The following is a 13,112-nucleotide window of genomic DNA, read 5'->3' on the forward strand; positions in this document are numbered from 1 at the left end:
CATAAATATCAGTTTGGTGATGGAGCATTTCACTTATAAAACTAAAAAGCATTATGATACCAAGAGGTCCACACTTCAAAGGGACATGAAAAATCATATTGATGAATATATTTCCAAGAAGGATTTACAATACAAACAAGCTGTTGGTTGTGTTATTATTCTAGCAGGACTATATAGTCACATTTATATTACAAAGTTTGTGTGTTGCCAAACTCTATAATTATACTACTCTTTGTCTTACTGTATCATCATTCACTTTAGCAAGAAGTCCAACTTAACTTGCTAAGGTTTTTCTCAACTATCCTGCTTCATAAAATGTCATTGGTAACTTGAATGACCAATGTACTTTATGAAATAAACATTAAATATGCAGTACATTAAATAAACGTTGTTTGTAGACGCTTTTTAAATAATGTACAATATTTCATAGTTACTGCTTCTTTTTAATAGGAAGCACAATAAAAACAAAGTTTAATTGTAACAATATTACTCGATGAAATAAAAAAAATACTAGAGAAAAATAATGTAACGTACCCTAGGTTTTCATCAGTGGATTTCTATAAAGTTCCGAAAGGTTTCTGGAAAGAAAACAGTATGAGAAAATACATTAAAATTAACGTCTTTTGTTTGTTTTCACTTGAATAACTGTTAACTCACCATTAGACCCTCAAGCTGATGTTATCAATCAAGAAAAATACAATCGCTCGTACACCACATATAAACGATAGTTTGTAACATCATAATCAATTACATTTTATTCTAACTATTTTGCATTTTATGTAAACTAGTAAGGCTCGTTAGATAATGTATAGTTTTGTATCTATTGTTTAAAAAGAGCATCGAATATTGCAGACATGCATAATTACTAAAAATGTATTCATCCATTAAGATAAAAACGTAAAACTAAATTTATAATTGTAGATTTTTAAAACTCTTCTTTGATCCGTATGAAGTTAACGAATCATCAGTTGCAGAATTTTATATAAGAATAGTTTTTTGTTTTAGTTAACTCTCGTTGTACAGAACAGAACAATGCAATATTATTCAGAAGAAAGAAACAAACGTATAAATATCCCAATATTTGTATATTTAATTGATGTTATTTTGATATCTAGATGATAGATATAGAAAGCAATATTGACAGAAAAAAATATGGTCTTACCTGTTTAAAGATGTGGGATGTGTCAATTTCAAAATATTTCAAAATATGATTGATGTACTTTGTCCGCTATAACTTTCTGTAAATACGTATATCATGAATGATGTCCGCATGTAATTTATAGTTGTAGAAAGGCAATAACCATTACGATGTTTGGACAAAAAGATGTAATATAGTCACGTAATGGCAAAAAAATAAGTTGTTATCTTTGCATGTTACTAGCGTAAAAACATTAAAATAGTACAATATTTTTCAGATTTTTTATTTGTTTACGCACAAATTTCACTTCAAAAGCTATGGCGATTAAAAGCTTTAGATATTGTTTTGACGTTACTTGTTAACCAAAAGCAACGTCATGCAGTCATGTTCGGGATTAAACTTGTGTGGGAATATTTTCAACCACTAAAACCACATTTTTATACATTTGTCATGAAATTAATCGGGAATCATTTCAATATATCTTTCAGCAGTTTATAAACAAATTTATTTGCATTTTTTTTCACCAATGCTGAGATAGAATATCAAAAGATATTTAATATATTAACATTATAAACAATCTGTTTAAGACGTGCAGTGTCTTTAAATGTCACAAAAACATGAAATGATAACCTTGAAATGTTGCTTTCTGATTAAAATGAAAAATTATATAATTATACAATATTTGCTATGAAACATAAAGAAAAAAAATGCTTGAAAATATGCATTCAATTGTATTTTTAACCACTTAATTTCAATTCAGTTTAATTTTTGTCACTTTTATAAAGTTGAAAGGCTAATTAGTCAGTTAACACACAGCATCAAACAAATTTAACAGATTAATTCACAACAAACAACGTACATTTTAATTTAACATATGTCTGATTAAAAGCAATTCGTAGTGAATGATAATTTTAAATCTAAAAATATTTTCATATTTCTTAACGAAATGTCAAGGATTCAAATGCATTAAACAACGAAGTAATTAGAAAGCAAGACGTAAAGTCATATAAAAAATGCGGGAAGAATGGTTTTCTTTTATGCATATATTGTAATTCGTGTATTTGATGGCAACTTTATTAAAGCAGATACTAAAATGAAATTGAAGTGAACTTTCAAAAGCATTTTGAATAAGATTCGACTTGGTATTAGCTTTTTGATATGACTAAAATTGAGATATTTATAGAATGTCATCTTGTATTTTTCAGTCCACATCTTGGAGGAAATCATCCGAATACCGAGGTATTCTTCTCCTCCCAAATATATTCTGCAAACATAATACATAAATCACATTCTATGATATCATTTAACAAAATATCACGAGGTTCAGAGATTCGTGGGCTAAACATTTTAAAGAAGTGGCACATCTCCAGTATCAAATATATGAAATTTTTAGCGTTCTTTTAAAACAGTAATAATTTTTAATGAACTTACAATCGCATCATTAGGGCATTTTACTTGTTATCAATTTAGGCAAGATACCAATCGCGAAAGAATGTTTTGGAGCAATCTTATTTCATAAGGCTTAACATTACCAAAGTAGGAAAAAGAGCTGTCAGAAGGATAGCGTGCTCGACTATTCTCAGTGCTTGATAGTACTCGTATAATAAGAGCCTGGATAATGTAAAATTTTGTAAGTTCAAAAAGGGCCATAATTATGTCCAATCCATAAGTTATGCTCTCAAACAGTATAAAAGTTTCAGTCCATTCCTTCCAGTAGATTTGGAGATGTAATGTAATATAGTATTCAGGCCGAAACATCATCAAGGATGCTAAGCTAAGCTTCTTAGGTCGATTTGGTAGACATGACTCTAGACTAATCAGAGACAGATATGAGATACAAGGGAATCCAGGAAACAGTCCTTAGTTCTTATTGACAAGACCCCTTGGTTCTTTTACATGCCCAGTGTATAGCACTGATATATGCGAGGATAACCTAGATAACCTGAATTTCTTAACAGTACACCTCCAGTTAGGTGGGAAACACTGTAAGTATCCCTGAAAAAATCCCAAGGCTGTTACCCAGGATCGAACCCGGTACATCGGGAGTGGCAGCCAGTGGTTTAACAAACTGAGCTATCGCTTCACCTATAAGATACCAGCGTGTACTAAAGTGCGACGCCGAGTACCAATGCTCTCCCTATTCTTAGAAACCTCTTGCAGCTTTTATTTTACATTTAGTATAGAAAGCAGTATGTGTGTTGTGCACAAGCAAGCAAATATAACTGATTGTGGTTAACATGTCACATAATTGTAACCACTTAAATGTAGTGCAGAATCTTGTACAAAGGGAAATATAACTTATTTAGGGCAATCTATTTGTAATGTAAGATAAACGTATAATTTCTAATATCTACATTGCTGTATTATACATACTGTGTACAATAACAAACATGGTGGATCAAGTCCCATACTTTAATTTAGTCCGTAAATTATTGTTTTATAATTCGTGTAATCTGAATTGCCACTTTATACAATTTTGTCATTGACTATTAAGTAGCAAATTTATGAAATATTTGCCATGACACTTATTAAGTAATTTCATAATATAACGTGATTACTTTTGTTGAGCCATGTTTTCAGCATACACGTTCATTAATAAGAACCTAACAGTGTTTTGTTATCAAAACTAGTGTAAACGTTCAGGAATGTAATTAAACGTTATTGTATATGTGTTGCTGCTCCAAACTTGTTACATCGCTTTTATTTTCAAATACTTATCTATCTTAGCTTATTTTTATTGAATATTTTATCTTGCCTGTTCAATTTCCATCTAAAGAGTTGTTTAAATTTATTAGCAGGAGGTTTAATGGCTTTAAAGATCTGTTATTTATCACCTTGTGATATCTTTAGTTTGGAGAAATGATTATTTCGTCAAGTTTAACGCGGTTTTCTTAATTGATCTTTGCCTTTCATTATACCATTCACAATTGTATTTTTCTCCATTTTGTTTTCTAAATTACACGTGTCTTTCCGAATAATGTAAGTTTAATTGAACGTTTTTATAGTTTGATTGAACACCCAACTGACATCAAATACTTGTTACATGTGTAAACTGATTTCAATCGATACATTTTTTAGAATAAATAAATTGCAAATTTCTTTTAAATATGTGCAACGTTTTTAGGAGACTTACAACTCTCCAAGTTTAAATTCACCATGAACGTGTTTGTCTGCTATCTGTTTTGAATTCTTGAAATTTTCTATGAAATGTTTAAGCTAAGGCGTTATTGTGACAACTGTACTGTTTTGTATTTTAGCTATGGAACTATCCGCTTATGTTTGGCAGTATATATGACAGAGTTCAACTTATTCATATGCTATCAGAGACAAACAGTTTTGTATCTTATCTTTGTATTGTCTTAATTTCATTATCCAATCGTTTCTTATAGATTGTAAATCGACATCTTAACACGTGTGTCATTGATACTCCAGTAGCATGAACCAACAATGAAAATGATTTTTTAGTTCGTGAGTTCATGCTATCATACTTATATACTATACTCATCTATAGGCAAAATAAAATTTGATTTGAAAAAGAAAATGCACATTGGGAAGCTGCATTTCCCATAACTGTTCAAGTTTACTTGTTCTTTTATTTAAAAAGAAAACAATTCCAGTTTTTTAATGTCACTATGGATTCACATTGTGTGCATGTACCTGACATTTCTTTTCTGGTATTTAGAGTTTAAAACTTGACATATCTTTTCTGTGTGTGCTCAGAAAATGTTTGATTTACATTTAAGACTTTGTATAGAGATAATCAGGACACTCAAATATCAAATTTAAGCAAAATATATATCATTAAATAAGGAGATGATGGCATATTATAACTAATTATCGGTTCGAAGATGATTCCATCATCACCTTATAACTTCCTTTTAATGTTTGTGGGCTAAATCTAATTAATACCAAGTATAAATGAATATGAAATGCACTTAAAATTGTAATTGCACCATTGTATTAACGGTCTATTGAGACTATTTTAGTATCTTTTTAATTATACTTTCTATTTTAGATTGTTCTTTTGAAACAGTAGAATTTCTGGAAAATAAATAATGGTAATTTATAGTTAGAAGGTTAATAAATATTCCATAAAAATGTTATTTCTTCTGTTAAAGGGGCCAATTTTCTTCTTGCATACCTTTATATGATCTTTTGATATAGCTATATATTTGAACAATTGACAGTACACTGCAGTTGTCAAAATATTTGAATCAATTTATTTATTTCTGAGATGGTTCAAGGAACAGTGTTTTAATCATAAGGTGCAAGGTCAAGGTCATCCTTGACCGTTAAATTTCAGACAAGTTCGTGTTTGCTCTATAAATATTTTATCCCTGAATTTTCTTCAATCATGGCCCAAATGTTCACAAATAAGGACACGTGCTGCCACTGTGTTGCCTGGTGGTCAAAGCTTCGCTTGAATGTTGCCATTTTGTGTCATCAGTATAAATTGTATACCCTTTGAATGATTTTTTTCAAACTTAGCGTCAATAACATATTTACAGAAGGCTTGTCTCTGCTGTGCTGGCTCAAGGTCAATGTCAATTGTCAATGTCGTGGCCGCACTATACATTCTATACCCATTAAAGAACTTTCTCTCAAGTGTTCACCTTCAAAAATAATGATAAATGGTTTGATAGAATACCTAATGCACAAGGGATGATGGGAAATTCGTGACCCCTATGAGGGCTCTAGTTGTTGTTTTATTTATTGTATGATGTTAAATGATTATCTCATTTATATACCATTTGACTGTATTCATTTATTTTTTGAATAATGTAAGTGCAATTTCTATATGCAAATAATGCTATTTTTAATGCAGTTGGAATTTTAATGACATTAGTTTCTCATTGAAAAAAAAAAAAAACAAAGATGAGTGATTATTCAGAATATAGCTTGTTTAAACACGTTTCAAGTGAGGGTGTAAATCATTTACCATTTTTTAAATCTCTAGTAAATGGAATTCCTTAGAGAAAATATATCTACAATTACAAAAGACAAACTTTTAATTCTTTCTTAATGGCAAAATGTCACTCAAAGAAAAGTCTAAAGTGCTAGATGCTGGATTATCAATATACAACAACTTACAACAATAAATTATTGTACTTCAAATCTTCTGTGTATAATGAATGTTTGTATATGTTTGCAAATATAGTCTTCTTGTGCGGTGGTGCATTACTACACAAATAGTGAAATAAGTGCTTATACCAAAGCCTTTGTCAAGCGTATTTGATTAAATGAACACTTTCAAACATAAAAATTGAAATTAATGGTTTATATAGGAAATGATTTATTAATAAACAGTTGATGTTATGTTGTTCAAACGATATCGATACATTAGATTTGATCAATGCTTCATCTAATGACCACAAGTAAACATGCACTTTAATAACGAATTTCATTGAGCTTCCTAACGACCTTTCTTTGTTATAGTTGACAAAAGCAGCGGCAACTATCAATTAGGATGTTTTTTAACATAAACCAACAAAAAACACTATCTTTGTATACTTTATAGCCATATTTAAACTTAAATGAGTAAGTAGGTACGAGAACTCCAAAAAGTCATTATTAATTATGTTTTGTTAGTATAAAATTTTACATTTCTGATTTAGTTTTTCAAGCCATAAAATCAGTTTGACTTACTGTAAAATTTACAGAGAAGAACTGAATATAAGACAATTTTTCTTTGTTAATTTTTATATTAAAACTGAAATTTGGTAATCTCATTGACCATTCTAAAAAAATGTAACGGAAATTTCTTGCCATTCTAAGATAAACTTTTTAGGATAGTTCTTAAATAAAATGTAAAGAATATTTTTGTCATTATAAAATAACATGTTAAGGACAGTACAGGATAGTTCTTTAACTTTCTAGTTAAATTATTCAAATATTTAACTAAATTTAAACTTTCAGGTTTACTTCATACATTTGCAGATGGCAGGAATGAATCTGTCTGTTTTCGTTTCTCCAATATCTTGTTTTATTTATTGATGTATCCGTTTGTATTATTTACCCTTCTTATCCTTGTTTCTATTTTACGGCAATATGGATAGAAATGTAGGACAACGTGGAAGAAATTACGCAAGCAAAGCTATGCATGATTACCTTTTTACCGTTTTGTCCTCAAATCTGAAAGAAGAAAAAAAGAATATTTTATCGTGTCAAACGTTATATGAATTTTCGATAATTGTTGAGTTTACGATTTAAAAAGCCATCGTGAAAGTTGTATCTAATTTTGTCCATGTATTTAGAGCCATGACAAGGGAACATAAAGTATAACATTCATTGCTGATTTATCTGTACTCCATTTTTATTACAATTTTACTGTCAAAGGGCGTAGTCAACATAAATCTTAATTTAGTCATCTTTATGAAGTCATTGTGATTTAAAATGTTAAAATCTATTATCGAAGTTGTAAAAGTTACACAATAAAACTCTAAGTAATGTTTATTACTTCATCTTTCCTGAATGATATATATATATTTTGTTTTTGTTTTATCAACAGTTTCTATGCCATTTACATGGGCGTGAATTGGTGATATTTGTTTCCGTAGCGACTTAGTTGTAAAAACAAGGGCCACACATCGCTGTTTCATATGGACTTTATGTTAGAAAAGTAAATACTTGTCAATTTCAGTTCAGTTGCATTGTTCAGTTTTAAAAAAAATACCATATTGTAAATATATTTTTAAATTCATAAGGCATTAAAATGTGTTCATTTACAAGCGATTTATAACTGTTTACACTTTCATGAAGAAGTTTTTAGAGTACCGACTGTAAATTTAAAAGAAAAGCACATGACTTCAATTCAGTAAAAAATGCAAAAAAATGAATAAAATTGGTGTAACATAAGTTCATTTATTCATAATTTTTATCTTAAAAGTATAGCAATGTCAGAATAGAATGATTACAGTCTACTTTATCAAGATAACATAATTTGTTTTGTCTGAAGTAATTATTTTCTCATTATATAAAAATTGCGTTCAAAGAAGCGTTCAAATTTGTAAAACATATCACCCAAGAAAAGGGTAATCGTAGAAAATCTATCTTGTGTGTAAATGTCAATGTGGACTATCTGTGGTTAATTAAAGCAATCTTTCATTCGAATGTCTCACTTTTTTACACTATTAATGGATGAGAAACCTTGTTTGTCTTTCGTTCTACCACAAAATTACTTAAGAAAAAATAAATAAAGTAAATATCAAAAGATGCCTTCAACGAAATGCTGATATCACGGTCCTATTGATTGGTAATTTTATGCATTGCGTTTTAAAAGACATTTTACTTTCAAATATTAGACTGTTGGCGGTAAAAGATTCTACTCAAACGACTAGTGTAGACCAGACCAAGCTCAGCTGACACGTCAGTGGCGTCTGAAAAGAACAAGATAAAAAGGATTGTACATTGTCATGGAATTATGTCAAATTGAAATTGGATTGTTGTCCATCACGATATGGAAGGATAAAAACCCGACCAGTCCTATCTTATCAGACTTAATATAGATGTACATGTACTTAAAACTAACACATGCTTTATACAAAACCGGTAATCGTACATTACTGATACAACTTGATTTGTAGCTAATTCAATTAATGTAATATTACAGTGTAATCACTGTACCTCCTATTCTATAGTAAATTGCAAATTGTTGATAAGTACGAAGTAGACCTTTTCTGATCTATTTTTTGTACAAAATTGACCGAACGTTTGCTATTGAAAAATACCATAGAAAAGAAAGAGACAAAATATCTCCAAATTATTTAATCATTAAGAAAATTGAAAACAAAAACAATTATTACCACAGACAGCAATAAAGTCATCAATGATGTATTAGATAATTGTCGGTGAAACCTTTGTTTTTTTATATATGACATTTAACATATCTTGATTAATAAACATAATGAAGAAAAAAACATAAAAATGTACGCCCCAGTGCGGTTTTATATTATAATAAATTATGATTTATATTCATATGTTTTAAATGAATTTACTTAGTGTTTGTTAAAATCATACATGCAACAACAACGACCTTCAAAACAAGAAATTATCTAGATTTATGTTGTTTTAAGCAATAAATACGTTTTAATATTTAGAGTTACAAATTCATGACTGTCTTGGCCCACGGGATTTCAATAGTCGCACAAATATAGATAAAATGAACGTTTACAGGACGCTGCCGATGTGTTTTTTTCTTCTCTTTTTTCTTCTTTTTCACTTTTAGATGTTGTGTATATTAAGAGACCATGTTAAAGTAATGCCTGTATCAATTATTGCTCTTATAAGTGTATGTTTCCCGCTGTGGCTGAAGGGTTGCCAGTGACCGGTTATCCCTGCGTGAAGAGGCGACTAAATGGGTTCGACTGTAGTCTAAGAATTTCTAAGCTCTAGCAGGTTAGGTGGTATTGACCCATGGTGTTGCTTTAAGTTTGTAACACCCATGGCTGTCATGTTTCGGCGTCATATGACCTGAATTATGTTGAAACTTATATTAATAGACGGCTACCTTCGCCTGGGACCACTTGTTTATAAAACAACTTGATGTTATAGAAAAACTATTGTAACTACTGTACAATTAATAAGAGTGTTACCAAGGGTGAAATATATTTACATCCATTAATATTGTGTTTTCTTTAAAAAGTTAATGCAAAAGTTTAATGTACGATTGGCTATTATTACATATGAAATTATATTTTAGAACATTTATAATAAATACTTTGACCATAGCTTAATAATTTCTCTTTCTTTCTGCTTGTTTCTCTTTATTTCTTTATCATATTATGGACTTTATTTACTATCTGTCTATGCTGTCTCTGTTTTTAGGGGTTTTTTTGTTGTTTTTTTACAAAAGAGTCCTCGTGCTCTATAATAAGGAACATATACGAACGAACAAACGTTACCAAAAACTAAGATGCTTACATGATATGTACTTATTTAAACTGTAAGATCAAACATGATATAATTCCTATCACGGCAGCAACATCATGAGATCTTGTGAGGTGCATCTAAACAAATTCAACCGTACCTTCGTACTTCTACGTACCATTTCATTAACCATTTTTGACGTTACAATCTTGCTTTATTTTGTTTTCATGCAAACACTTGCAACGAATTTATCATAATAAGAGCATGTCGTTAATTAAGTTAAGTTATACGAATAATCTGAGTTATCTATCTTGCATTGTTTAAACCCAGTCTGTGTGTATTCTCACGTGAAATAAAACAAGACACAATAACAATAAATCTCGTTGTTAAAGGCACATATAAATGTCATATGATATTAAAGAGACGTGTCATATATGTCACTGACCACAGTTAGAAAATTATGATATAAAATGTTATGTCATTTGTAATCTAAATATATCATTTATATGTAAGTTCGTCGACCGATAATTTTTTAACCTTACAGTCTCATTTTTGTACTAAATGTTATGGATATTAGTTATCACTATCATGCCTTGAAACCGATAACTATAATATAAGACATGGCAGTACAAGGTGATGATCAGGTAAAGTGTGCTACACATGTTTTTACTGACAAACTCGCAAAATAATGCGCTAAGCCACAAATACTACTGGACATTATAGGGGCAGTTTATATCACTTTTCGGACATACTCGCATAACACGACATACATGTAGGACAGTCTATTATGTCTTAATCTTCTGCCAACTTAAAAATAATTTATTTCGAGTAGTACTGATTTTTAAATAAATCATGAAAGAATACCAGTCAAATTCATCAGTTTTGATTATATAGAATTGACAATAGTGAACGAGAATATGATTGTACCATACAACAGTCCGGTACTTATACTGCAAAGATTTATTGATGAAAAATGTCCATTTAAGATTTGTTATCTCTGTGAATGATAAGCATTTTTAAATATAAAGATAATTTAACATATATAAACCGCTTGTTCAATAAATTGTGTAACGTCAAACATGAAACCTGAAAAGTACTGTCAGATTTAATATTTTCTTAAGTATTAATTACTATGTTGATCATTTACCTTTAAAGTATTCTTTAAAAGCACAATAGTCATAAAGCTGTTTGTGTTGTCTTGACCTTATTATTATAATAAACGGTATATTGTCAGGATTGAATAATCTTTTTTCTAGCTTTCCAAATATTACCATACAATCACATAAACAGCATAATTAAGATATATAGTGAACAGTATTATCGACATTATATTTCTTACCAAAATATCAATTTCTTTTTTATGCATTTCAGTGGATTACTGATTTATCAGTGAAAATTATATTTGATAATTTCACAGGGTATATTATCAAAATATAATTTCACACTTTTCAATGAGGAAACTACTTTTCTAAGATTTCCCTCATGTGGTACCTTAATTTTATTTTTGCTGACAATTCTGATAATGCCAGTATGTTTAAAGAAAAGCAATGCTGAAATTGATAAATATCTTAAATGTCAAAAGTAATAAAAGGAAGAAAACTTACTTCTATTCATTCAAATTACCAATCACCAAATATCGTCTCTTATTTTTTTGTGTTTCATTTTTACAGTTTGAGAAATACATTTCTTCCACACGCAAAACTGTTCTTGATGACATTTGGGTACATTTAAGTATCCTACGAGCAATAACTGCCGTATGTTTTATGAAAACTTCGAAAGCAATGACAGCCATCAGCCCGAAGAATAAGTAAACAACCCAGCGTTCGTAAGGCAGCCTTACAACAATTCCAAGTTTTCCAATTTCCTAGCCGCTTTTTGAATGTTTACACATCTGTCAACACTTATTTATTGTCTGATACAATCCTCAACTAAATGTTCTTTCATTAAAAAGGGGCATGACTTACAAATCAAAATGATATCCCTCTGAATCAAACACAATTATTTTTCTCCCGTGAAATACACGACTTTTAAAAATGGCGGCCGCTTACTTTTAACAAAGCCAGCCTGAGGTCTTATATAAATTCGCAGTAAGTAACAGAAATATGGATGGATGGTTGGACTACCAAGGTGGTCATAGGTGATATCAGCTTTACATTTATATTCCAAATACTTAATTCCAAATATGATCTCACGAAAATATCTAATCAGGTATCTATGTGTCCAGTTGAAAAGTGAACTGCAAGGTTCTGCGAAAATCTTACTATTATTTGTCACCAATGTGTATCTAATATGGCATTTTAGAAATTTTTAATAATTATTTTAGTTTTTTATTCGACCGAAGGCCGTCCGATTTCACCTTGACTTCCGCTTAAATTAACAGTTAAGAAATGAATATAGGCAGAACTTTCATTGGTCATTTTAACACTAATAGCCTGTTCGATTGAAACTTTAGAAGAGCTTGCGTTATGCCATGCGCGCGCATCCTCCAAATTCTGATACCGCGAACACATTTTCATCCGATATTTTGAACAAAAACGAGTCATTTAAAGCAATCAGTATAGATTTGAATTTAATTTCTTTTGCAAAGAAGATGTCCTTACTTCTAGCTTTAATATTCCAAATGCCTTGACACAAATCTTCCCTTTCTTGTCAGTATTTCGCGTTGAATGCGATTTTGATTCTGGATACTGCGTACTCACAGCGTTGAAATGTAACAGAAATTAAGAAATTGTCGATTAAACTGAGAGTTTTACACAGCTGGAGGTTAGTTTATTGTAGAATCTATTTCACAAATATATCTTCAATCTTTATTATTTTTTCTTTATTTACAGGAAATAGACATTATGATACTGCGTACACATGTGTATATATATACACTTTCTTTGAAGTCTTAGTTCATAATGGGAATGAATGGATAACACTGGCGAACAAAAATAATAATAAAAAGATGATTAAAATAAAAAAAGATTTAAACCTGTGATAAAGTATGCTCCCTTTAAATGTTAATAATGTACATCCTAAAAAAGGTTTGAGTTTAATATTTTTCATTAACCCTTTACCTCATATATACGCGAAAAAACGCACTTTCGACCCCCCCCCCCCCCACTTT

At 30.0% G+C, this 13,112-nt stretch overlaps 1 protein-coding gene across 36 annotated transcripts in view; it reads right to left on the reverse strand.

Annotated features, from left to right (window-relative positions):
- The window catches only part of LOC132734719 (uncharacterized), a 50,465-nt gene extending 49,139 nt beyond the window's left edge, over window positions 1-1,326 (reverse strand). For 17 of the 36 annotated variants that reach the window (XM_060721525.1, XM_060721535.1, XM_060721521.1 and 14 more), the window contains exons 1-2: window positions 1,163-1,319; window positions 535-578 (exon numbers count right to left, since the gene is read on the reverse strand). The gene's annotated coding sequence lies outside the window, so the exon portion shown is untranslated. Of the gene's footprint in view, window positions 1-534; window positions 579-657; window positions 794-1,162 lie in introns of those variants that run through there. The other 19 variants (XM_060721531.1, XM_060721540.1, XM_060721528.1 and 16 more) reach the window with 7 other exon arrangements.
- Window positions 1,327-13,112: the final 11,786 nt, after the last annotated feature.

The sequence above is a fragment of the Ruditapes philippinarum genome, unplaced genomic scaffold (assembly GCF_026571515.1).
Source record: "Ruditapes philippinarum isolate M1 unplaced genomic scaffold, ASM2657151v2 ctg465_1_1_1_1, whole genome shotgun sequence".
Classification (NCBI taxonomy): domain Eukaryota; kingdom Metazoa; phylum Mollusca; class Bivalvia; order Venerida; family Veneridae; genus Ruditapes; species Ruditapes philippinarum.